The sequence below is a fragment of the Dendropsophus ebraccatus genome, unplaced genomic scaffold, assembly GCF_027789765.1.
Source record: "Dendropsophus ebraccatus isolate aDenEbr1 unplaced genomic scaffold, aDenEbr1.pat pat_scaffold_1703_ctg1, whole genome shotgun sequence".
Classification (NCBI taxonomy): Eukaryota; Metazoa; Chordata; class Amphibia; order Anura; family Hylidae; genus Dendropsophus; species Dendropsophus ebraccatus.
Genome location: NW_027209130.1, coordinates 8345 through 33332, shown reverse-complemented (window position 1 = coordinate 33332; position 24988 = coordinate 8345). Strand labels below are relative to the sequence as shown.

The following is a 24988-nucleotide window of genomic DNA, read 5'->3' as shown; positions in this document are numbered from 1 at the left end:
GTTTCTGCCATGAGGCGGAATGAGTATTCCGCCTCAGGCGCAGATTCTGCGCCCCTGCAGGGGGCGGCAGACACAGCCCTGCGCCTGCAGCCGCTCACCGTCTGCCGCAGCCGTCCTCCGGTCCCCGCCGCCAACGCGCTTACCGCTGTCCCGCGCCTCAGTCAGCAGCTGTCATCGCCCTCCAGCGAGTCGTGAGTGCCCGTGGTCACGGGGGCCGCGATGCCCCCGCTGACCCCAGGCACTCACGACTCTCGGAGGTGCGGGGGTGCGGGGGTGAGCACGCGGTGATTCGGTTACGGCGGGGGGGGGGTGCGGGGGGTGCACGCGGTGTGATTCGGTTACGGCGTGGGGGGGGGGGTTGTCAGGGGCGGCCGCCTGAGGTTTGCCTCAGGCGGCAGAACCCCAGATCGCCCTGCTTACACCACACCCTCTGTATACATACCTTACACCAGACCCTCTGTATACATACCTTACACCACCACCCTGTATACACCTTACACCAGACCCCCTGTATACATACCTTACACCACCCCCCTGTATACATACCTTACACCACACCCTCTGTATACATACCTTACACCAGACCCTCTGTATACATACCTTACACCACACCCTCTGTATACATACCTTACACCAGACCCCCTGTATACATACCTTACACCAGACCCCCTGTAACATACCTTACACCACACCCCTGTATACATAACTTACACCAGACCCCCTGTATACATACTGTACCTTACACCAGACCCCCTGTAAACATACCTTACACCAGACCCCCTGTATACATACCTTACACCAGACCCCCTGTATACATACCTTACACCACACACCCTGTATACATACCTTACACCAGACCCCCTGTATACATACTGTACCTTACACCAGACCCCCTGTATACATACCTTACACCAGACCCCCTGTATACATACCTTACCCCACACCCCCTGTATACATACCTTACACCAGACCCCCTGTATACATACCTTACACCAGACCCCCTGTATACATACCTTACACCAGACCCCCTGTATACATACTGTACCTTACACCATACCCTCTGTATACATACCTTACACCAGACCCTCTGTATACATACTGTACCTTACACCAGACCTCTGTATACATACTGTACCTTACACCAGACCCCCTGTATACATACTGTACCTTACACCATACCCCCTGTATACATACCTTACACCAGACCCTCTGTATACATACTGTACCTTACACCAGACCCCCTGTATACATACTGTACCTTACACCTACCCCTGTATACATACCTTACACCAGACCCTCTGTATACATACCTTACACCATACCCCCTGTATACATACCTTACACCAGACCCCCTGTATACATACCTTACACCAGACCCCCTGTACATACTGTACCTTACACCATACCCCCTGTATACATACCTTACACAAGACCCCCTGTATACATACCTTACACCATACCCCCTGTTACATACTGTACCTTACACCAGACCCCCTGTATACATACTGTACCTTACACCATACCCCCTGTATACATACTGTACCTTACACCAGACCCCTGTATACATACTGTACCTTACACCAGACCCCCTGTATACATACCTTACACCAGACCCCTCTGTATACATACTGTACCTTACACCAGACCCCCTTATACATACTGTACCTTACACCATACCCCCTGTATACATACCTTCACACAACCCCCTGTATACATACCTTACACCATACCCCTGTATACATACTGTACCTTACACTAGACCAGACCTTCTCTGTTTTCAGAGCCCAGAGCAGCCCTTCCTTGTAAACAGACCCCAGATCAGACCCTTTCACCATACAGACCCACAACCAGCCCCTCCTTCTACCTTAGACCACTGTATACAGATCCCAGCCCAGTTTATCCCTGTATACTGACTCCAGACCAGACCCTCCATGTATACATGTGTTAGACCAGATCCCACTGTATATAAAATAAACACATGTATTCTACTTATATAGTAATGATAATTTACAGTGCGGTTCTAGATCCTGAGTTCTTGTTTTGTCAGGTGGACGGATCTCCATTGCGCTGCCCCCGCCCCTCCTAGACGCTGGTTTTTCACTTCGAGGGAGTTTTCTGGTAAATACAATGATAGCACATGTAGCGGGGTGGTGCGGATTTTGTATCTGGATCTGAAACTAAAGTAGAGGGGATACAATCTTAAAAATTCCCTTCCACACACTGTGGGAAATAGTTGCATTAAAATTGGCCTGAACAGGATTTCTGATGAATATTCACTTATCCACCTCCCGTTTGTGACTTCTTACCCTGCACCCCTATAAGCATTCAGACGTATATATGTATTCTTATGTAGGTTCTTCTACTTTTCTTTCAGAAATCTGTCGACTTCCTTGCCCTGAATATACATCATGACTGTCGGGATTCCAGGAGCCGCAGGACTGGATAACAGACAAGGTCGGTAGGGAAGGAGTATAATGGATCTCATTTACTACAACCAATCAGAGCTCAGCTTTAGTCCCCTAAACCACTCTGGAGACATTAAAGCCTCACAGTGATTGGTCACTATGGACAAAGAGGTCCAATGAGTTCTCCTTGGTAGTATGGAGCGGATCGGTCAAAATGTTTGGACAAATCCACTCAACAATAATATAGGTATATATGATAACCAGTCTGGAATCTCAGCAGTGCAAATGTCCCTTAAAGGGGTATTACCTTCTCCCCTGACATAGTTAAACTGCCTAAAAAGGAATAATCTGCAATTAAATATAGTTGAATCTCCAAGCTTAACTCTATTTGAGCTGGGACCTAAAGAGTCAATCACCTGTCTAGAAACCAAGTGTTTTTTTTTTTCCTGGGTTTACTTCCCCTGATGGAAAGGAAGTACTGTTATTTAATTTTTATTTTTTCTCATCATTGTATAAAAAAAACTGAATTTTAAAACTAATTTGGACCTGATTGGGAATTCTTTGCACTTTTAAAAATAATACAATAATGAGAAAAGAAAGAAAAATAAATGACTATATTTCATTTCTATCAGGGAATTAAACCCTGGGGAAAAAAAACCTTGTTGATGTCTAGACAGGTGATTTACCCCTACACCACGGTTTTTAACCATTACAGTCCTAACTGAATAGCCGCCTGGGGAGTCCCTACACAGTTTGATGGCAGACGCAACTCAACGCAAGGAACATGATCCAGAATTATTATTTCATAAGGAACGCAAAGATTCACTAAAACAGATAGGTCAGGAGTAGTGACCTTTACTTACCATTACATTGACAAAACATTTACATTAGCGCAACCCCACACAAACATGTGCATGAATTGGATAAACTGTCGCCGCGCACTTTCAGTAATGCCAGCAAGTGGCGGCAACCAGCAAAGGGCCTATCCGCGCTTGCCTTGCAGAGTTTGGTCATTGTAGGTGGATCAATTTCAGTATGAATGACAGGAGAATCCGGCCTTTGACAGCTCTCCCATCTCTGATCTTCTCTGTGTGTGGGAGGAGTTCCAAGCTAAGAAAGAACAGCACCAGCACAGTCATGTACAGTACCCTTGCCCTTGACCCTTTTTTCTGTACATAATGGTCGCCCTTGACCCCTGTTGCTGTACCTAACAGTCATCCCTGTTGCTGTACCTGATCCGCCCTATGCCCCATTATTGTAGCTAAAAACACCCGTTAGTGTACCCGATAGTCATCCCCGTCTCCTGTTGCTGTAACTGATCTTTGTTCCTGTTGCTATACACAAAAATGCAAACTTTAAAATAAAAATTGAGACATTTTAGAGTTTTTCACAAAGAAATTTCAAAAAATATTAGCACGTACAAGGAGACAGGTCAGCTTTCAAAAATAGGGCTTCGTCCTTATCCCCAAAAGTAGATGTGGAGTCAAGGGGTTAACTTGTACATCTATAGGAAACTGGGGGAGAGCCCCTGGCTTAACCAGTTTCCTTACAGCCAGACATTATTTTTCATATATTTCTTAATTTTTGCTTCTTTTATGGACATCATGGACAGTGACAATTAAGATGAATATCATGGATATTATTCGACTTGTTTTGCAGAAGAACATGGAGATTCTCGTCTTCACTTTATCCCTGACTGACTGCAATGTTTTACCAGAGGATGAAAAATATGTTTTCATGTTCCATGTATACTCGGGTGAGACAACGACCATTGTGTCAATGACTATTGGCTATAGAGAAGGATGATACAGTATAGGTTGGAGTCACATATAGTATTTCTGATCAAAACCAGGAATGGAATCAACATAATTATACTTGAAAGATTTGCACCTTTTTCTCTGTTTTAGACCAACTTCTAGTTTTGGCTTAAAAAATTGATCCAAATGCAAAGTGTGGACCAGCCCAGCCCTATAGGCCAATCATCATATGGTATCTTCATTTATGTTTAAGTTAACATTTTTATATATTTTTATGCACACTACTTATAAAATGGTATCCCTCATGGTATCCTCTACTTAAAGGGAGGACCTCAGGTCATTGAGGCTCTGGGGTTCAGAGCTACAAGCCTCTACACAACCACTTAGCTACTCTTATAGGTTTTCTATTGGATTCAGGTCTGGAGTGCAAATCAATCCATCTGAGGTCCCCCGGTCTCCAGCAGCCTCTGCATGTGAGGTCCCCCCAGTCTACAGCGGCCTCACTATGTGAGGTCCCCCAGTCTCCAGCAGCCACTCCATGTCAAATCCCCCAGTATCCAGCAGCCCATTCATGTGAGGTCCCCTAGTCTACAGCAGCCGCTCCTTGTGAGATTGCCCAGTCTCCAGCAGCCCCTCCATGTGACATCCCCCAGTCTCCAGCAGCCTCTCCATGTGAGGTCCCCCAGTCTCCATCAGCTACTCAATGAGAGGTCCCCTGGTCTCCAGTGGCCTCTCCATGTGAGGTCCATCCAGTCCCCCAGTCTCCAGTGGCCTCTCCATGTGATGTCCCCCAGCCTCCATCAGCTGCTCCATGTGAGGTCCCCCAGTCTCCAGTGGCCTCTCCATGTGAGGTCCCCCAGTCTCCAGTGGCCTCTCCATGTGAGGTCCCCAGTCTCCAGTGGCCTCTCCATGTAAGGTCCCCCAGTCTCCAGTGGCCTCTCCATGTAAGGTCCTCCAGTCTCCAGTGGCCTCTCCATGTGAGGTCCCCCAGTCTCCAGTGGCCTCTCCATGTAAGGTCCCCCAGTCTCCAGTGCCTCTCCATGTGAGGTCCCCCAGTCTCCAGTGGCCGCTCCATGTGAGGTCCCCAGTATCAGGCAGCTGTTTCATTAAGGTTTCCCAGTCCCCAGCAGCTGTTCCCTAATGATGCTGTTACCTGGATGAGCTGAAGGGAGCCTCGATGCCAATAGGTCGGTATTGTTCATGCAGACACAATGACTGCATTACTGATAAGTAGTATGGGCTTGTCACTGTTGCATTCACACAGGTTTTACTATTTAAAAATGTGATAAACAGAATTATGTTAGCAATTAAACTGTGTTGTATCATTACAGGAATCAGCGATTCCTTCCCCCGACTCGTGGGATACGACATAAGTTATTTGTTACCTACCCCACCTGCTGGGAATGTAAGGTGAGCCATAGCTATGGTAAAGTCTGCCAGAAAGTGATTCCTTCTCCTCCTGCTCCTCATGCCGTAGAATAGGTGCATACCCTAACCCCGTGACCAAAAAACAATCACTGAACTCAACTCAATTCAACATTGCATCAATGGGGACCTTAAAGTGTCACTGTCGTGAATTTTTTTTCAGAAATCAATAGTCCAGGCAATTTTAAGAAACTTTGTAATTGGGTTATTATCCGAAAAATGCATTTTTAACATGAAAAAGCAGTTTGAAGCTCTCCCCCCTGTCTTCATTGTTCTCCTATGGAGAGAGCTAAAGAAAAGACTAAAACAGGACAACAAAGAGTTAATCTACAAATCCCTCACGGGATATCTCCTGTGACAGTCACCAGTGACCTGTCTGAGCTCAGATTACAGCTGTCACCCAGCTCCGTGCCTGTAATCCTCTGTTATCTGCTTTCTGCTGCCGGCTAACTCCCTCCTTCCTCCTCCCCCCTCCCCTCTCTATAGAACAGACAGAGTGACTCATGCAACAAGTCACAATTTTCAGATTTTTTGGAGTGGATGAAAAAGAGGAAGGAGGGGGGACCTGGAAAAGGCTTTTTACATGCAGATAATGGCAGATTTGGCTAATAAACCCAATTACAAAGTTTCTTAAAATCGCCTGGACTATTGATTTCTGCAAAAAAAAAAAATACGACAGTGACTCTTTAAGAAAACGACATAGAGGAGTAGACCAGATGGAAATTGACCATGCTTATCATTGACTCACTGAAGTCTATGGGGTAACTACCCATTGCTTCAATATAGATAAACGAGCACATGCCCAGACACCTCTCCATTCATAGTCATGTTAGCTTTTGTGGTGTGCAAAAGGATCAGGAGCCTAAACAACCTTGTTAGTAATGACAAGTCCCAAGAGACTCAAGAACCATCAAATTGTAGATGATGCAAGAAACAAATAGTGGTCAAAGCAAAGTCCATAAGGAGCATATAAATATGCAAAAAAGGGGTCCGTGGCGCCTCAGTTACGAGTCTCAAAACACGGGAATAGCCAGATATCCCTCTCTCCAGAGAAGGAAGCCAAGGGGTGCCTCCTAGTGGGGAGAGCACCAAACCACCCTGATACCTAGTCCCTCAGGTCCTCACTCTGTTGCGAGCTTTGGGACCTAAATAGGGAAACACCAGGGTGGCCCCTGTAAGTCAAAGTCTAACTCTGTGGCGAGTATAACGACATAAGACAAGGGTTACCAAGGGTAGGCATCCACCCACAGACTGCAGTTTCGGGGTATTTGCCCCTCGTCAGTGTGGAGTAGGATTCTGGCTACTGGGGCAATGATAAATAGACCAAAAAAACACAACAATCACTGAACTCAGGGAGAACAGTGAAAAATTCCAATGGAGTACTCATTTACGAGTCTCCATTGATTGTCCCATACAAAATTTGAATATGCAAAAAAGGGGTCCGTGGAGCCTCAGTTACGAGTCTCAAAACACGGGAATAGCCAGATATCCCTCTCCATATCCATAAGAAGCATATATTCTTTAGTAAGTAAAGACCTTTGTTTTAATGTTCTATATACTAACCTTTTGTCCTATATCTTATAGATCTCAGAATCCTGTGGAGAAGACTTTATCATCCCGCTCGGCATTTACCACAGTCTGGGAGAAATTTTCCGGCGACACACCAGCAGAGAGGACGCCTTCTTGCAGGGCACATTCCCCAATGGTTTTCGTATGGGCTCCTCCTCTTCAGCCTTCAAAGTAGAAGGAGGCTGGGCCGAGGGGGATAAAGGACAATCTATATGGGATGTTTTTGGGCAAAATGGTAATGCTGATAACAATGCAACTGCCAATGTGGCCTGTGACACCTATCACAAGATTGATTATGACGTGTATCTCCTGAAGGGCCTCCAGTCTAAGGTCTATCACTTCTCCATCTCCTGGTCCAGAATATTCCCAACAGGACTGAAATCCAAAGTCAACGCAGCTGGTGTGAAGTATTACAACAGATTAATTGATAGGTTAATCAAAGAAAACATCACACCGATGGTGACGTTGTATCACTGGGATCTGCCCCAAGCTCTGCAGGAGTCCGGGGGCTGGCAGGATGAATCCACCATCCAGGCGTTTATGGAATATGCAGATTTCTGCTTTAGCACTTTCGGAGATAGAGTAAAACACTGGATACATTCCATGAACCTTGGGTGGTGAGTTACGCTGGTTATGGCACCGGACAACATGCGCCCATGGTCAGTGATCCAGGAATTGCCTCCTTCAAGGTACAAGCAGGAAGCAAGATCTGAGTATTGCAAAATTCTTTTAGAAAATACAAAATTAGTTAAAAAAGAATCTTTAGAAAGTATTTTTAATTATTTTCCTTGTTCCTATTTGTCCTATATTAGGCTATGTTCACACTACATAAGAGACTGGCCGCTCCGTGACCCGCCCGGGGTCTCTGGCCGGATCATCTCGGCCGGTACTTAAGTACTGGCCAGATGATCCTTCGGCCGCGGAGCTCTGATGCGGGCGTATCAGAGCTTCCCATAGTACACAGTGAAGCAAGCTGCCGGAGCCGTTCGCTTCACTGTGTGAACTGACAGGTCTTTCTGCGGCCAGAATTCACTGAATTCCGGCCGCAGAAAACTGACCTGTCAGTTATTTGCGGCGCCGCATAGATCCCGGCCGGAGCATATACGATGTGTGTACGCTCCGGCCAGGATCCGATTGAAAGTAAGGTTATGTTCCACCCCGCAAAACTACGGCCGTAGCTCTGCGGCGAGAACTAAGGCCGTAGTTTTACGTAGTGTGAACATAGCCTAATAGTGTATCAAGGTATATCATAGAGACATGTCAGAAGTTTGGATTAGTGGTGCTCCAGATGCTGAGACCCATCTAGCCCTTAGTCTTTATAAGCTGTTTTTACATGGAATGGATGAGCATTTCACTGATTTAGTCTTCTACATTGTACCTCATAGGTGACACACAACATTGTGAAAGCTCACGCTAAGGCCTGGCATGTATATAATGACAAGTACCGGGCCTCGCAACAAGGTCAGGTGGGAATCTCTCTGAATTCAGACTGGGCAGAACCACAAGACCCTACTAATCCAGATGATGTGAGTGCAGCCGAGCGATATCTCCAGTTCATGCTTGGGTGGTTTGCCCATCCAATTCTTGTCAATGGGGACTACCCAGAAGTTCTTAAGACACAAGTCAATCACATAAATACTCAGTGCTCCTCTACAGTGGCTCAGCTGCCCACATTTACTGAGGCGGAGAAGGCCGATATCAAAGGCACTGCAGATTTCCTTGGCATCTCCCACTATACTTCCCGAATGGTCAATGCCTCCGAAAGTGGTAGCTGTGTGGCTCATTATGATAACATTGGAGGATTCGCACCACATGTGGATCCTTCATGGCCGTCCACTTCTTCTCCATGGCTCTACGTGGTGCCATGGGGTCTCAGGAGGCTTCTGAACTTTGTCAAGGAAGAATACACAAAAGGACAGCTACCCATATATATAACCGGAAATGGTATGCCAACACCATACACCGGAGAGGTGTACAATGACAAGGATAGGGTGGAGTACCTGGCGGCTTACATCAATGAAGCTCTGAAAGGTAAACTTGTGGTGTTTTCAGGTTTATTCTACACAACTGTTGTTGGAAGGTATCCAGAGGGAAATAGATTATATACATATATTATTAATAATATATTATATTATTATTATATACATATTTTAGTATTTTAATTCATGTTAGTTTTTGTGTGTTGTTCTCACTCCATAAATTCTAATTTTGTTACAGCTGTACATACTGACAATGTGACTGTACATGGCTATATAGTCCGCTCCCTCCTGGATGGCTTTGAGGGACCTCAAGGATACAGTCAAAGATTTGGTTTACATCATGTAGATTTTGAAAATGGAAACAGACCAAGAACCCCCAAGCAATCGGCTTATCTCATTTCCAGCATTGCTGAAAATAATGGCTTCCCAATCACGAAACTGGCCAAAAAAGTTTATCATGCACAATGGGCAGGTATGAGAAACACATCAGCTCTACCAGCATCAGAAGTCCCCTCAAAGGCTAAAGTGGTATGGGAGAGGTTCTCAGGACAATCGGCTTTTGAAAGGGACATGTACCATTATTCTACTGTTCCAAGTGATTTTAAGTGGGGAGTCTCGACCTCAGCGTTTCAGATTGAAGGAGGATGGAATGAAGATGGAAAAGGACCAAGTATATGGGACACTTTACACATATCCCAGGAAATATTTTCGATAATGGCAACGCAGACATTGCCTGTGATAGTTACCACCAGCTAGATGCGGACTTGTACATGCTTAGGGGTCTAGGCGTCAACAGTTACCGTTTCTCCATCTCATGGTCTCGAATCTTCCCAACTGGACAGGGCACGGTCAATGCTAAGGGTGTGGAGTATTATAACAGGCTCATTGATGGTCTACTGGCAAACAACATCTCACCAAGGTCACCCTTTACCACTTTGACCTCCCTCAGGCTCTCCAGGACATCGGTGGCTGGGAGAGTGATATAGTCCTTGAGGCATTTCACAGCTATGCAGTCTATTGTTTTAAAACATTTGGAGATAGGGTCAAGTTCTGGATGACTTTTCACCAACCCCACACCATTGTTACTGCTGGTTATGGGACTGGTCTCTATCCACCTGGAGTGAAAGATGATCCTGGTTATGCTCCGTACAGAGTGGCTCACAATCTTATCAAAGTCCATGCCAGAGTCTATCATACCTACGATGAGCAACATCGAAAAAGTCAAGGAGGTGTCATTTCTCTGAGCCTCAACACTAACTGGGTGGAACCCAAAGACCACACAGAACCAAGGGACATAGAAGCTGCAGATCGCTACCTGCAATTCACCTTGGGATGGTTTGCACACCCAATCTTCAAAAATGGTGACTACCCAGAGGTAATGAAATGGCAGATGGCCAGCAAGAGTGAGCTACAAGGTCTCCAATCTTCCAGACTTCCAGCTTTTACTGATGAGGAGAAGGCCTACATTCAAGGGACAGCTGATGTTTTCTCCATAAACATCTACTCCACAAAAATAGTTCAACATAAAACTGCAATCCTTTCTTCCCCATCTTTCCAAAATGACATTGACATTACAGAAGAGGTTGATGCTAGCTGGCCGCACACGGCTGATGAAAACGTCAAAGCAGTAGCCTGGGGCCTCAGGAGGCTTCTTACTGGGTGAAAGAAGAGTACGAAGATGCCCCTATATATATCACTGAGAATGGAGTTGCAATGGACAGGAGCACCGATTTTGATGACATTGCTCGAATTTCTTATCACAAGACATATATTGATGAAACTCTTAAAGGTTAGTAGCAAAGTTCACCAAGCGAGGATATAATGTAGAGTGTCAAATGTCAAACAACAATGGTTCCGTCAAAAGTTGACATTTGCTGTCCAAACAGCTGGGATAGGAGATATCTCAGATACTTCATTGTCTAAATCTTATGGTCAGTAGTAGCGGCATCATCTTCTAGACAGATTCCTTGTGCTGGACCCCTCCCCCCCAAACGCCCACTTCAGTGACATAATCAATGAGTTAGGTTAAGCTGTGATGTCAGCCATGGCCATGAAACGGCCTACTGACCTATTACACCCTGCTAGAGGCTATTATAATAATAAAGTGATAGATTTTTTGTTGAGTAGATGTGGAGAGACTTTCTTTGCTAGTTATACATAGGTAGATACCAGTACGGGATGCAACTACAATGATTCTGTTTTCTTCCCTATAAGCTCTCAGTTTAGACGGTGTGAATCTGAGAGGCTACTCTATCAACTCTCTTATGGACAGCTTCGAGTGGATTCAAGGATACAGATTCCGGTTTGGTCTTCACCATGTGGATTTCAATCACCCTACACGTGCAAGGGCTGCAAAACGCACAGCTATTTACTATGCTGAAGTCATTGGTAATAATGGCATCCCCATGGAGAAGGATGAGGAATTTCTATATGGAGAGTTCCGGGATGGCTTTGCTTGGGGTGTAGCCTCCTCAGCTTTTCAGGTAAAGTAGGTAAAGGGAGCTATAGGAGACGTCTTAACTTTAGGCTGAATAGTTATCTAGATTTGGTAGGAAACCTCAGCGTTGCATCTGGCTGAAAATACCAAATTCCCACACGGTATATATATGTATACTAGGCTGGGTTCACAATGTGTTTTTGCAATCCGTTTTATGCAACAACAAAAAAAACATGCATTTGTGTGCATCCGTTTTAATCCGTTTTCCCATTGACGTCCATTATAAAGAAAAGAATGAAAAAACGATCAAAACGCATCCTTTTTTAGCGTACACAGAAATGTGGTTGACCCCGTTTTTGTGTATGCTAAAAAAAGGATGCGTTTTGATCTGTTTTTTGATCCTTTTCTTAAAGTGCATCTGTTTTTTTTCATCAGTTTATTTGCATAAAACAGATTGCAAAATGCTGTGTGAACCGAGGCTTACTAAGTTGCCACATTGTGGTTCCTTGGTCTTGACGTACTCAACGTGTGACCAACACATTTATTCGCCAGCCAGAGCGATGATGTAATGCTCAAGCAAAAGCAAGCAAGGGTCCACAGTAACATCAGGGCATGAGTGGATGGGAATAAGATAGGTGAGTACTTGACATTTTATTACCTGCAGCTATATGCATCTCATACTTCACCCTGGAAGGATCTTCTGTTGTGCTCAGTGTTGCCATCTGTAGGGTAATTTATCAAGGCTTTTGGTGTAAAATTGTTTAAAAAAATTGTAAATTCTTGTTTTACGCAGTTTACAGTGTTGCGCAAATTTTTTTTGTCTTTTTGGGTGAATGCATTGAAAAACTTTAGCAATTTTTTTTCCCATTCGAAATTGCTTCCGGCAAGAAAATGATATTAAAGAAAAAATTCAAAAGAAAATATTTTCTTTCTTTTTAGATTGAAGGGGCCTGGAGGGCGGATGGAAAAGGCCTCAGTATCTGGGATACGTTTTCTCATACAGCAGATAAGATTCATGATGGTAGTAACGGAGACGTGGCGTGCGGCAGCTACTACCGGGTTGACAAGGACATAGAACTTCTCAAGAATCTGGAGTCTCAATTACAGATTCTCAATCTCCTGGCCCAGAATTCTTCCTGATGGGACCACAAATCACATAAATGAAGCCGGACTAAGTTACTACTCTCGCCTGATCGATGGCATGATGGCTGCTGGTATTACACCACTGGTAATTCAACCCCCATACGTGATTCCAATTTGTTAACCAATCCACAATGTAGGTGACTATATCCATTGACAATACTCAACATGCTTTCGTCTATGCAGGTTACTATATACCATTGGGATCTTCCTCAAGCTTTGCAGAATGTCGGTGGTTGGGAGAACGAGACCATAATAGATAGGTTTAAGGACTATGCTGAAGTTCTATTCCAAAGACTGGGTGACAAAGTGAAATTCTGGATCACTCTGAATGAGCCGTATATCATTGCCAATGTGGGCTATGGAGAAGGAGGCCTTGCACCAGGTAATCACTATACATTATAGTTATTTAAAAAAAAAAACTCCAGTGAGAACTGATACCCTTCTCATACCATCAGACTTTAGGAGGTGTCTACTGGTTTAATGGGATATGTATGTGTTCCATACAATGCCACCAATATGCTTTTATTATGTATAGTGAAGAGCAATGCACAATAACACATAATAGCCCGGCAGACATCATCAAAAGGGTTGAGTACATGGTATATTTGTTATAAAGACATAGGTGATCATCAAAGTGACCCTGAAGTATACCAGATTTCACACTGGGTTGCACACAATAGGCAGGCGTTTTCTGTTTTCTGCACACTACTTTTAAGCTTTGCTGTGTAGACTGGAGCCAAGTCTGCAGAGTCATCTCATTATCATTAGAGAGTGAAAGAAATAATAAAAGATGACATCTTTATTGTAGTGCTTTAGGCCTAGGTAGGGGAAGATAGTAACATTGTACATGCAGGTAAGATTCTTTATGCAGCAACTCTACCTCCCCCTGGTCTCTTAGAGTTTCATAATGGACTGTAGACACTTTTTTTGACCAATGGACCCTATTGTAATTGCCATAAAGCACAAACATAGGGGTGTCCAACAAATGCAGGCACAGTACAGTCTGGAGGCAAAGCCGTATGACTAGCCAGGTGAGGAGATGGTCACAGACAGGTTTCAGAGAGTGCGGCCATAAGGAAACAGATGAAGAACTGCGGTGCTGTTATGACGTCTTTACTGGTCATCTCCAGCCAGGAGAGACAGGCAACTAAAATAGTCCCAGCAGCACAGGTTGTGAGATCAGCTTCCAACACCCCAGATGACACTGTAGTCACCAATTGGCCGCACCTGTCTAGCATCATCTTAAGGTCATGTTCACCAGTTCTGGTTCTTGCAACTTTCCACCTTTTTCCCTCTTTGCGGGAGGCGGCTCGCAAACACTCAGATGCACAAACTGAAAATGGTTTCCAGAGAACTCAACAAGTGGTGCCTGTATGGCCAACTACTCTCCCCGATACTACTGCATGATGGAAACGTTCATTGTCAGAGTGGGAGTCTAGTCTAGTAGAATTAGTGGTAGAGTGAGGAAGGCTGAGGTGGACGTAACTACCTCCTTCTATTAGTTAGGCCTCAGTGTTCTCCCGCAAGAAAGTATCCTGGAGCATCACTTCCTAGTCCAATCTTAGGCATCACCAAGGAGGAGAGACCAACACAGAAACCAGGCTGTAGGGAGAAGTTGTACAGGAGCCCCGTAGCACATATAGGACTTTTAGGGCTTCCGGCCAAGTCTAGAGATGTTGTGGCCTTCACATCACACTATTGCACCCCACAGGTTGCCCATTCTCATCCTGTTGCCTGGGTAGTAGTCTCCTATATAACAGCCTATGTTTATATATATTTTCTGTGACCCATTGGGTTTTAAATTCTTTTCCCACAATCCTTTGTAGTTGTTGAAAATTGTTGTTCCTCTTAGGAGTCGTATCCCCAGGGATTGGTGTGTATGTGGTGGGACATAACCTGATTAAGCCCACGCAGAGGTATGGCACCTGTATAATGATAAGTACAGAGCCTCTCAGGGCGGTCTGATCTCCATCACCCTCAACTGTGACTGGGGCGAACCTATTAATCCTTATAAACAAGAGGATGTGGAGGCGACATGGAGGTATTTGATGGTATGTAACATCTGTGGGGTGGGGGGTCAGGGATTATAACTGCATTAAAGGGAACCAGTTACACTGGTTACATGTACCATGTTATAGAACAGATATAGTTTTGAGGGAAAAGACCAACTTATATCATTCAATCCTTTGCACATTCATGGGCTTTAGGAGTCTAGTGGGTGGTCTTACTCACTGACAGTTATAGTTGTATGCACACGCATACAGGGGAGGTTATTGACAGCTTTTCAGGTGACAGTGTACAGTACATGTAAAGATAAACAGTCAGTGAGTAGGACCACCCACTGGACTCCTTAGCCAAGAATAAACAGGATTGAGTGATAACAAGTTATAACAAGTCTTTTATATTATAGTGGTCTTTTATAATGAGTCTTTTACTATTATAGTAGTTATATTCTTGATATAGAGAGCATTATTATAGTAGTAATTTTATTCTGTATAATATGATATGGACAGTATTATAGTAGTTATATTCTTGTATATAGGGAGCAGTATTATAGTAGTTATATTCTGTATATAGGGGCAGTATTATAGTAGTTATATTCCTGTATATAGGAGCAGTATTATAGTAGTTATATTCTTGTATATAGGAGCAGTATTATAGTAGTTATATTCTTGTATATAGGGGCAGTATTATGGTAGTTATATTCTTGTATAGTAGGAGCAGTATTATAGTAGTTATATTCCCTGTATATAGGAGCAGTATTATAGTAGTTATATTCCTGTATATAGGAGCAGTATTATAGTAGTTACTGGTTCAGAGAAGAAAAAGAGTTGCTGCACCTCACACCTATGCTGACACTAGTGCCTCTCGGCTGCATAAAAAACATCAGAATTCTGTATGTTAATTGATCAAGCCACACTGCCCCATGTACCGCGTGCAGGTATCTGATACAAATGGGGTCCCTACACTAAGTACTACACTGTGGCCGGTCAGCGACCACCACCCCCGCAGGCGTGCACAGTCCAGGGAAGGGAGGCCATGGAACGGCCCTGCAACCCCCATGCCACAGGACCAGACCCAAAAATGCCACACCAAAACCCAGCCAGCACCACCGGCGGAGGAAGCTGCCCCCAAACAGCACAAGTCGGATAAGGTATTGCACTCACCATAGCTATCAAAGATAGAATGGGACAGACAGGAGGGATTAAAACCATGAGCACTCAGGTGTCTCCTGCTAATTGCGGTCATGTGGGTCTTACAGGAGGAGTGCAAAACACGGAGAAAAGAGAGAAACAAAATACGGTTTCTCACCTGCCGTTATTTTCACCGACAGTTTTTCACCGGCTGGTTTGCATATCCGATTTTTAAAACTGGGGACTATCCAGAAATTATGAAGTCTAGAGTCCGAGAGAGGAGCCTGGCTGGAGGTCTGAACCAGAGCCGGTGAGTATACTGACAATGACGGGAGGTCAGCTTTAACCTTGTAACCGCTTCTTTAAATAAAATCTTATTATGATGGATGAGTAGCATTTACAATTGATTTGGGCATGAAGAAATAGTAAATGTAAGGAATGTTTTTTGGTCTGGAGGTGGTACGGGCTTAGATACACATCTATGATCCCCACCAAGGCTGAATTATTTTCCTCTTATTGTAATTTCCATATTTTTATGTCCAGGCTCCCAGAATTTACTGAAGCTGATAAGCGAAGAATTAAAGGGACGTACGACTTCTTTGGCCTCAACCACTACACTACAGTTCTGATTGGAGAAGTATTGGGCTATGATATAGACTACCAGGCTTATGAAGGGGGACAGGTGATGGCTGACAGAGAGAAGATGATTTGGTTCTAACAAAAAACAAAGATTTTATGGATTTTTTTTTTCTATATGATTACAGGGGGGTTTATTTATTGAGAGATCGGAGCTGGCTTGGATCTGGAAGCATTTGGCTGAAAGTGACACCATTTGGCCTAAGAAGGTTATTACGCTGGATAAAAGAAGATTTGAACAACCCCGCTATATATATCACAGAAAATGGCATATCTGAGGTCGGGACGAATCTGAATGATGAATGGAGAATACATTATTATAAGCATTATATAAACGAGGCGCTAAAAGGTACAGAATTATATAGAACGCTAGCAAAATGGATCTGCGAATTATGTCAGTCACCCAAATCCAATCCTCACTTATACATAAATTACACACAGGAGCAATATATATATTCTTGTATTGTGAAAAGGAAATTTAGCACCAGATCAGCAGATAATAGCAAAGAATTCTTCTTTATTGGAAAATCTTCACATAATAGGAACAGTATATACTGTATATACTGTCCCTGTTATGTGAAGATTTTCCAATAAAGAAGAATTATCTTGCTATTTTCTGCTGATCTGGTGCTAAATTTCCTTTCACAATTTGTTACCCTGGCTCTCATTTTTTGCCGTGGCACCAACTGCGGGGATATAGCGGGTGAGCTGGCCACAATCAGACTATTATATATTCTTGTATATCCTATATACAAGAATATAACAAACTATAATACTGCCCCCTATATACAGGAATATAACTACTATAATACTGCCCCTATATACAAGAATATAAACTACTATAATACTGCTCCTATATACAAGAATATAACTGCTATAATACTGCCTCCTATATAAAGGAATATAACTACTATAATACTGCTCCTATATACAAGAATATACTACTATAATGCGAATAAAACGTAGAAAAAAGACTGGGGCACTCACCCAATGCTGCAAGCTGAGTAAATTTATCTCAATGCGACATCAATCCAAAGGTGATGGGAGGACAGATGGATAGCGGGCGCTCACACCCCTCACAAGAATATAACTACTATAATACTTCTCCTATATACAAGAATATAACTACTATAATACTGCTCTATATACAGGGATATACCTACTATAATACTACTCCTATATACAAGACTATAACTACTATAATACCGCTCCTATATACAGGATATAACTACTATAATACCGCTCTTATATACAAGAATATAACTACTATAATACTGCTCCTATATACAGGAATATAACTACTATAATACTGCTCCCTATATACAGGAATATAACTACTATAATACTGCTCCTATATACAAGAATATAACTACTATAATACTGCTCCTATATACAGGAATATAACTACTATAATGCGTTTCAGGGAAGAAACAGAGTCCTGCACCTCACACCTATGGCTGATACTAGTGCCGCTAGCACTCCTTTATAAGACCCACATGACCAAAATTAGCAGGATATGCCTGTGCTCACATGTCTGGACCTTATGTTTTCCCCATTCTGTGAGAGCAGCAATGGTAAGTGTTATACCATATCCATACTTGTGTCGTTTGGGGGCAGCCTTCCCCGCCGGTGGTGCTGGTCCTGTGACATTGGGGTTGCAGGGCCGTTCCATGGCCTCCCTTCCCTGCATGTGCACGCTTTGCGGGGTTGGCGGTCGCTGACCGACACGGTGTGGAGTTAGCGTAGGGACCCGTGTGGACCAGAGGACCTGCGCGGTGGTACACGGGGCAATATGGCTTGATCAATTCATATACAGACACTCTGGTGTTGATTTTTAATATAAGCCTAGCGGCATTAGTATCAGCCATAGATGGGATGTGCAGCCGTTCCATTCTCTCCAGTTCGTGTCATAACTACTATAATACTGCCCCTATATACAAGAATATAACTGCTATAATACTGCTCTTATATACAAGAATATAATTACTATAATACTGCTCCTATATACAAGAATATAACTACTATAATACTGCCCCTATATACAAGAATATAACTGCTATAATACTGCTCTTATATACAAGAATATAACTACTATAATACTGCTCCTATATACAAGAATATAACTGCTATAATACTGCTCTTATATACAAGAATATAATTACTATAATACTGCTCCTATATACAAGAATATAACTACTATAATACTGCTCCTATATACAAGAATATAACTACTATAATACTGCCCCCTATATACAAGAATATAACTACTATAATACTGCTCCTGTATACAAGAATATAACTACTATAATACTGCCCCTATATACAAGAATGAATATAACTACTATAATACTGCTCCTATATACAAGAATATAATTACTATAATACTGCTCCTATATACAAGAATATAACTACTATAATACAGATGGGTGAGAAGGGTTCAGCCGGCACCAGCTGATGTCGCCACTTGAGTAGGACCGAGGGCAGGTAAATGCAGTAAACAGTCGTTGTTGGATAAACCTGGTAAACCGGGGTGCTGGAAACTTGGAAGATCAGTATAATAATGCAATGGAGAAAGAGGAATCCGCACTCACCGGTCAGCAGAGAGAGTAGGTTTAATGATCCAAACACCAGAGGCTGTGGCTGGGAGGGGGAAGGTGTTACGCAGGTGAGCTCCTTACAGCAACAATTGTTTCTCGCCTGCTCGGCGCTTCGTCTGGCCAGACGAAGCGCCGAGCAGGCGAGAAACAATTGTTGCTGTAAGGAGCTCACCTGCGTAACACCTTCCCCCTCCCAGCCACAGCCTCTGGTGTTTGGATCATTAAACCTACTCTCTCTGCTGACCGGTGAGTGCGGATTCCTCTTTCTCCATTGCATTATATAACTACTATAATACTGCTCCTATATACAAGAATATAACTACTATAATACTGCCCCTATATACAGGGATATACCTACTATAATACTGCCCCCTATATACAAGAATATGACTACTATATTACGGCTCTTATATAGAAGTAATTACTATAATGTTGCTTAGTATTATACTTCTATCTCTTACATTTCTGTTCCTCAGCCTGTAAGTACGTATGATGTTAATCTCCGTGGATACTCGGCCTGGAGTCTGATGGATAACTTTGAGTGGGCATCAGGTTACGCTGAACGCTTTGGTTTTATATTATGTGAATTTTTTCGGACCCAAATCTGCCTCGCCTCCCTAAGCGTCTGTGAAATACTACAGATCTCTGGTTCGGTGCAATGGCTTCCCTGATCCAGATAACGGGTCTCATCCTTGTCTAGCTCCGGAACCTGAAGGTTAGTGCAGAAGATTCTATAGAGGAGCCCATATGAGGGGTACAAGCTGGTAATAATGCTCAGCTGTCCTTACTAAAGTGATCTGTTTAGTTTTTCATCAGCTTTCTAGACTTATTACCAGGCGGTGGTTTGTTAAATCAGTTTGGGGGGGGCTCATGGGTTAAATAATTGTTTGCATTCCACATTGGCAGTGTATACAGGGTTGGAAAAAAGAGCTTGACCTATCAATAAAGTTTTTATCTATAATTTAAAAAAAAAGTGTTTCTGCGCCTAGAGATTGCTGTTACATATTAGTCACAGCGCCCCCTGCTGTTCTTTACTTTCCCTCTTAGAATGTCCATCTCATGTATCCTCACCCCACCCACCAAGTGCTAGTGGTCACACATGCTCAGTAGCTATGTCAGATCCCCGCGTCCTTTTTCACACGGATAGATTGATTCCTGCTACAATAAGAATTGGTGCAATAAAAGCAGCTTCTTCTTTTTTCCCAGGACTTAACATATATATCAAGTTGACTAGGAAAAAAAAAAGACTACAGGGGGCTCCATTATGTTTTGCTTATCTAACAGAGTAATATAAGATCCCAGCACATCCCGTTTGAGGGGCCAGACCCCATGTGTTGTATGCCGCCCCAAATAGATGTGTGTGTACTCCTCATAACCCCTTCACGTCAGCAATACATAGATATACGTTCGTGCTGCACATGCCAAGTGGAGGGGTTTAATGTGTGCTGGGACCGCTGCAGTGAGAAACGGTCCCGCACACATCAGTGTGTCCAAGGCCGGCGGTAATAAGAGGCAGCTGCGATCCCGCAGCTGCCTCTTATTAACCCCTTAAATGCTACGGTCTATAGTGATCGCGGTGTTTAAGGTACTCAGTGACAGAACAAGCATCTGTTACTGAGTAATCGGGTCCCCCGCAGCTATATCCCGATCTCATGTACCGATGGGCGGGGGTAAGCCTCTTACCTCCTGTCAGTTCGGCGATCTGTGCATAGAGTCTGCTCTCAGGCAGGCTCTATACATAGATCGCCGATAACACTGATCTGTGCTATGCTATGACATAGCATAGATTAAATCATGCATGTTTTACTGTGAAAAAAAGAGTAAAAAAAAAAAGGGTAGTAAAAAAAGTTTTAAAAATTATTAAAAAAAAACCTTATACCCCCGACCCCAATAAAAGTTTAATATACCCCCTTGCCCATTATAAAAAAAAAAAAATGAAATAAACATATTATATATCGTAGCGTGCAGAATTGGCTGATCTATTAGGATATTACATTATTGTTCCCGCGCGGTGGACAGCTTAAACAAAAACAAAAGAAAACACAGCAGAATTGCTGATTTTTTTTTAAATTATATATCAGAAAAAAATTGATAAAAAGTGATCAAAAATTTTCTGTTACACCAATATGATATTAATAAAAAACTAGAGATCATGGCGCAAAAAATGACTGTTGGCTGTCCGAGCATGATGGGAATTGTAGTTTTGCAACAGCTGGAGGGCCAAAGGTTCCCAATCCCTGGTATAACTCCACCCAGCATAAAGAGATGGGCCTGGTAGGCTGCAGGCTAATGTACTACATACCTTACCTCATCTGTGTACAGGTAAAGAATTTCATGCTGCCTTATATTCCTTCAGAGCTGCATTCAAATGTCTGCTTAGTTCCAGTTCCTAGAGAAGCAGTGCATTGTGGGAGCTTAGATGACAGTTAGGCTACGTTCACACAGAGCAAAAGGGGCGGATTACGTGAGGAAATATTTCCGCCTGAAATCAACTGACGCTGAATTCCGAGCAGAATATAAGCAGAATGTAAGCAGAATCCCTGCGTATTCGGCTAGGAAAGTGTTCAGCTCGTAATCAGCTCTTGACAAATTCAGCGCGGAATACTCGAGGAATCCGCGCTGAATCCGCATGTATTCAGCGCTGAAATTCAGCGAGTATTTGGCGAGTAAACTAGACTATACCAGAACATATACTAGAATCCTCCTCCCCCCCTTTTTTCCCCCATTTCCGCGCTGATTCAGCGCGTAATTTCCGCTTGTATTACCCTTGCATTCCGCGCTGATTACGCGCTGAAACAGAAAATCAGAGCCCCATTGATTTGTATAGGCTTCCGCTAGCGGAAGAATGAACATGTTCATTCTTCTGGCGGAAAGCGGATTAGTTCAGTGCGGAAATTCCACCGTGTGAACTGCAGAGCAGAATTTCCATTCAACACAATGGAAATTAGCTCTGCACCTATTTTAACGGCTGAAATTTCAGCGCAGAAATTCAGCTGCTTTTGCTCTGTGTGAACGAGCCCTTACATAGAGCTTAGCTGTTAGGTCACATGACTCACAGGGGGTGGAGTTAAACTGCTAAATTTCTCAACAGCTTATGTAGTTTTAAAGGAGTTGTTCATGAAACATATTTTCATAAGTGCCAGAGATTTGTAGTTTACTTCTATTAAAAAAATCTTCCAGTTCTTATCAGCTGCTGTATGTCCTGCAGGAAGTGGTGTATTCTTTCCACCCTATAGAGTGCTCTCTGCTGCCACCTCTGTCCATGTCAGGAACTGTCCAGAGCAGCAGCAAATCCCCATAGAAAACCTCTCCTGCTCTCCAGACAGGAAGGAATACACCACTTCCTGCAGAACATACAGCAGCTGATAAGTGGGTCAGTCTGAACCCCGGTCATAGTAATAGGATCTCCATTCTTCTTCATCTTGGTATTTACCCAGAGTTCCTTTCCTTCCAGCAGTCACAACATCCAGGCCCACAGCCGCCACCACCACGGGTGCACCCCCAGAAGTGCAGGAACCGCCAGTCGTACACTTTCTTGGCCTGAAAGTCTCCACCTCGGATGCGATGACCGCCTTATATGTGGAATTTGCGCTCCTACTTGCCGCCGTTTTGATTGTCATATTGTTTGTCATTCTTAATGTTAAACTGCGGAAAAAAGTAAAAGTAGCAGATAAATTTTAGTTGTGAGAGTAGAATCATGTAAAATATGGATGTAAATGAGTGGGGTGTAATAAACTATATAAAAAAAGATGTTCTCTCTTTATATGTGTGTGCGTGATAGAGGTCAGACCTGAGCGGTACTAAGTCATGTGACATTGGCTATAAGAAGAGATACCTGAGGCACAAGGGTCATTTTACTGATTCTCTAAACCAGTGATTTTCAACCTTTTTTGAGCCGCGGCACACTGTTTATACTTAAAAAATCCCGGGGCACACCACCAACCAAAATGGCACAAAATGACACTAAAACAGTACATATTATACATATAGTTCATAATATAGATTCTAAATGTATTTATACTCACTCAGTGTGAAACCTGGGCCCTGTTTTCTTCTCCCCCCCTGTGCTTCTCTCCTGTGCTTCTCTCCACCATACTTCTCCCCCCTGCTTCTCTCCTGTGCTTCTCTCCACCATACTTCTCCCCCCTGCTTCTCTCCTGTGCTTCTCTCCACCATACTTCTCCCTCCTGCTTCTCTCCTGTGCTTCTCTCCCCCCTGCTTCTCTCCTGTGCTTCTCTCCACCATACTTCTCCCCCCTGCTTCTCTCCCCCATTGCTTCTCTCCTGTGCTTCTCTCTCCCCTGCTTCTCTCCACCATACTTCTCCCCTTCTTCTCTCCTGTGCTTCTCTCCACCATACTTCTCCCCCCTGCTTCTCTCCTGTGCTTCTCTCCCCCATGCTTCTCTCCCTGTGCTTTTCTCCACCAAACTTCTCTCCCCCCTGCTTCTCTTCCGCTGTTTTCTCTCCCCCATCCCCATGTTTCTCTCCCCCCTGCTTCTCTGCCCTGTTTCTCCCCCATCCCCAGGTGTCTCTCCCCCATTGTTTTCTCCTGTTTCACAGGGGCACCATAGTTTGGGGAACTTTCCCCACGGCACACGCGACCATGTGTCGCGGCACACTAGTGTGCCACGGCACACTGGTTGAAAATCACTGCTGTAAACAACAAAACAGAAAAAAACACTTCGGGAGCGGCGAGGTTCTTGCCAAAAAACATATATTATATATATATATGTGTGTGTATTGATAAAACTTGAAGAGTCACTGTCGTGTTTTTTTTTTTTTTTGCAGAAATCAATAGCCCAGGCGATTTTAGGAAACTTTGTAATTGGGTTTATTAGCCAAATATGCCATTATCTGCATTTAAAAAGCCTTTTCCCAGGTCCCCCCCTCCCTCCTCTTTCCATCCACTGCAAAAAATCAGGAAATTGTTGCATCAGACATACTCTGTCTGTTCTGGGGAGAGGGGAGGGGGGAGGAGGGAGTTAGCTGACAGCAGAAAGCAGATAACAGAGGATTACAGGCACGGAGCTGGGACAGCTGTAATCAGAGCTCAGAGAGGTCAGTGGTGACTGTCAGAGGAGATAGAGGGTGGGGTATTTGTAGATTAACTCTTTGTTGTCCTGTTTTGGTCTTTTATTTAGCTCTCTCCATAGGAGAACAATGAAGACAGGGGGAAGAGTTTCAAACAGATTTTTCATGATAAAAATGCATTTTTCGGCTAATAAACCCAATTACAAAGTTTTTTAAAATCGCCTGGACTATTGATTTCTGCAAAAAAAAAATTCACGACAGTGACACTTTATTGACTTACACTTGGTGAGTGGTGACACCCCACCACTCACTGCAGTACAACGCCTAACATTTAGTCGCAAATGATTCAGCTGGGATCACTACACCCTCCGGACAATTCCAGCAGTCTCCGGCACAAATATGCAAAAGGAAGCAAAAAACAAAAAAACGGGAGCGATCTCCTTTCAGTACCGACTAGATTTCACACAATATCCCATAATGTATCTACTCACTTCTCGGAGGGGAGATGGACCTACATCATCACAAACTCAAATTACATCATCACAGTGCTTCCATAAACAATACTGCCATCAACGTGCCCAACAATTATTATACCAGCAGAGTGCTTCCATAAACAATACTGCCATCAACGTGCCCAACAAATATATTATCAGCAGAGTGCTTCCATAAACAATACTGCCATCAACGTGCCCAACAAATATATTACCAGCAGAGTGCTTCCATAAACAATACTGTCATCAACGTGCCCAACAATTATTATACCAGCAGAGTGCTTCCATAAACAATACTGCCATCAACGTGCCCAACAAATATTATACCAGCAGAGTGCTTCCATAAACAATACTGCCATCAATGTGCCCAACAATTATTATACCA

The 24988-nt window shown here is 43.5% G+C and overlaps 1 pseudogene; it reads left to right on the top strand.

The window, feature by feature from the left end:
* The first annotated feature begins 4077 nt into the window (after positions 1-4077).
* LOC138775525 (lactase/phlorizin hydrolase-like) lies at positions 4078-22765 on the top strand (annotated as a pseudogene).
* The last annotated feature ends 2223 nt before the right edge of the window (positions 22766-24988 follow it).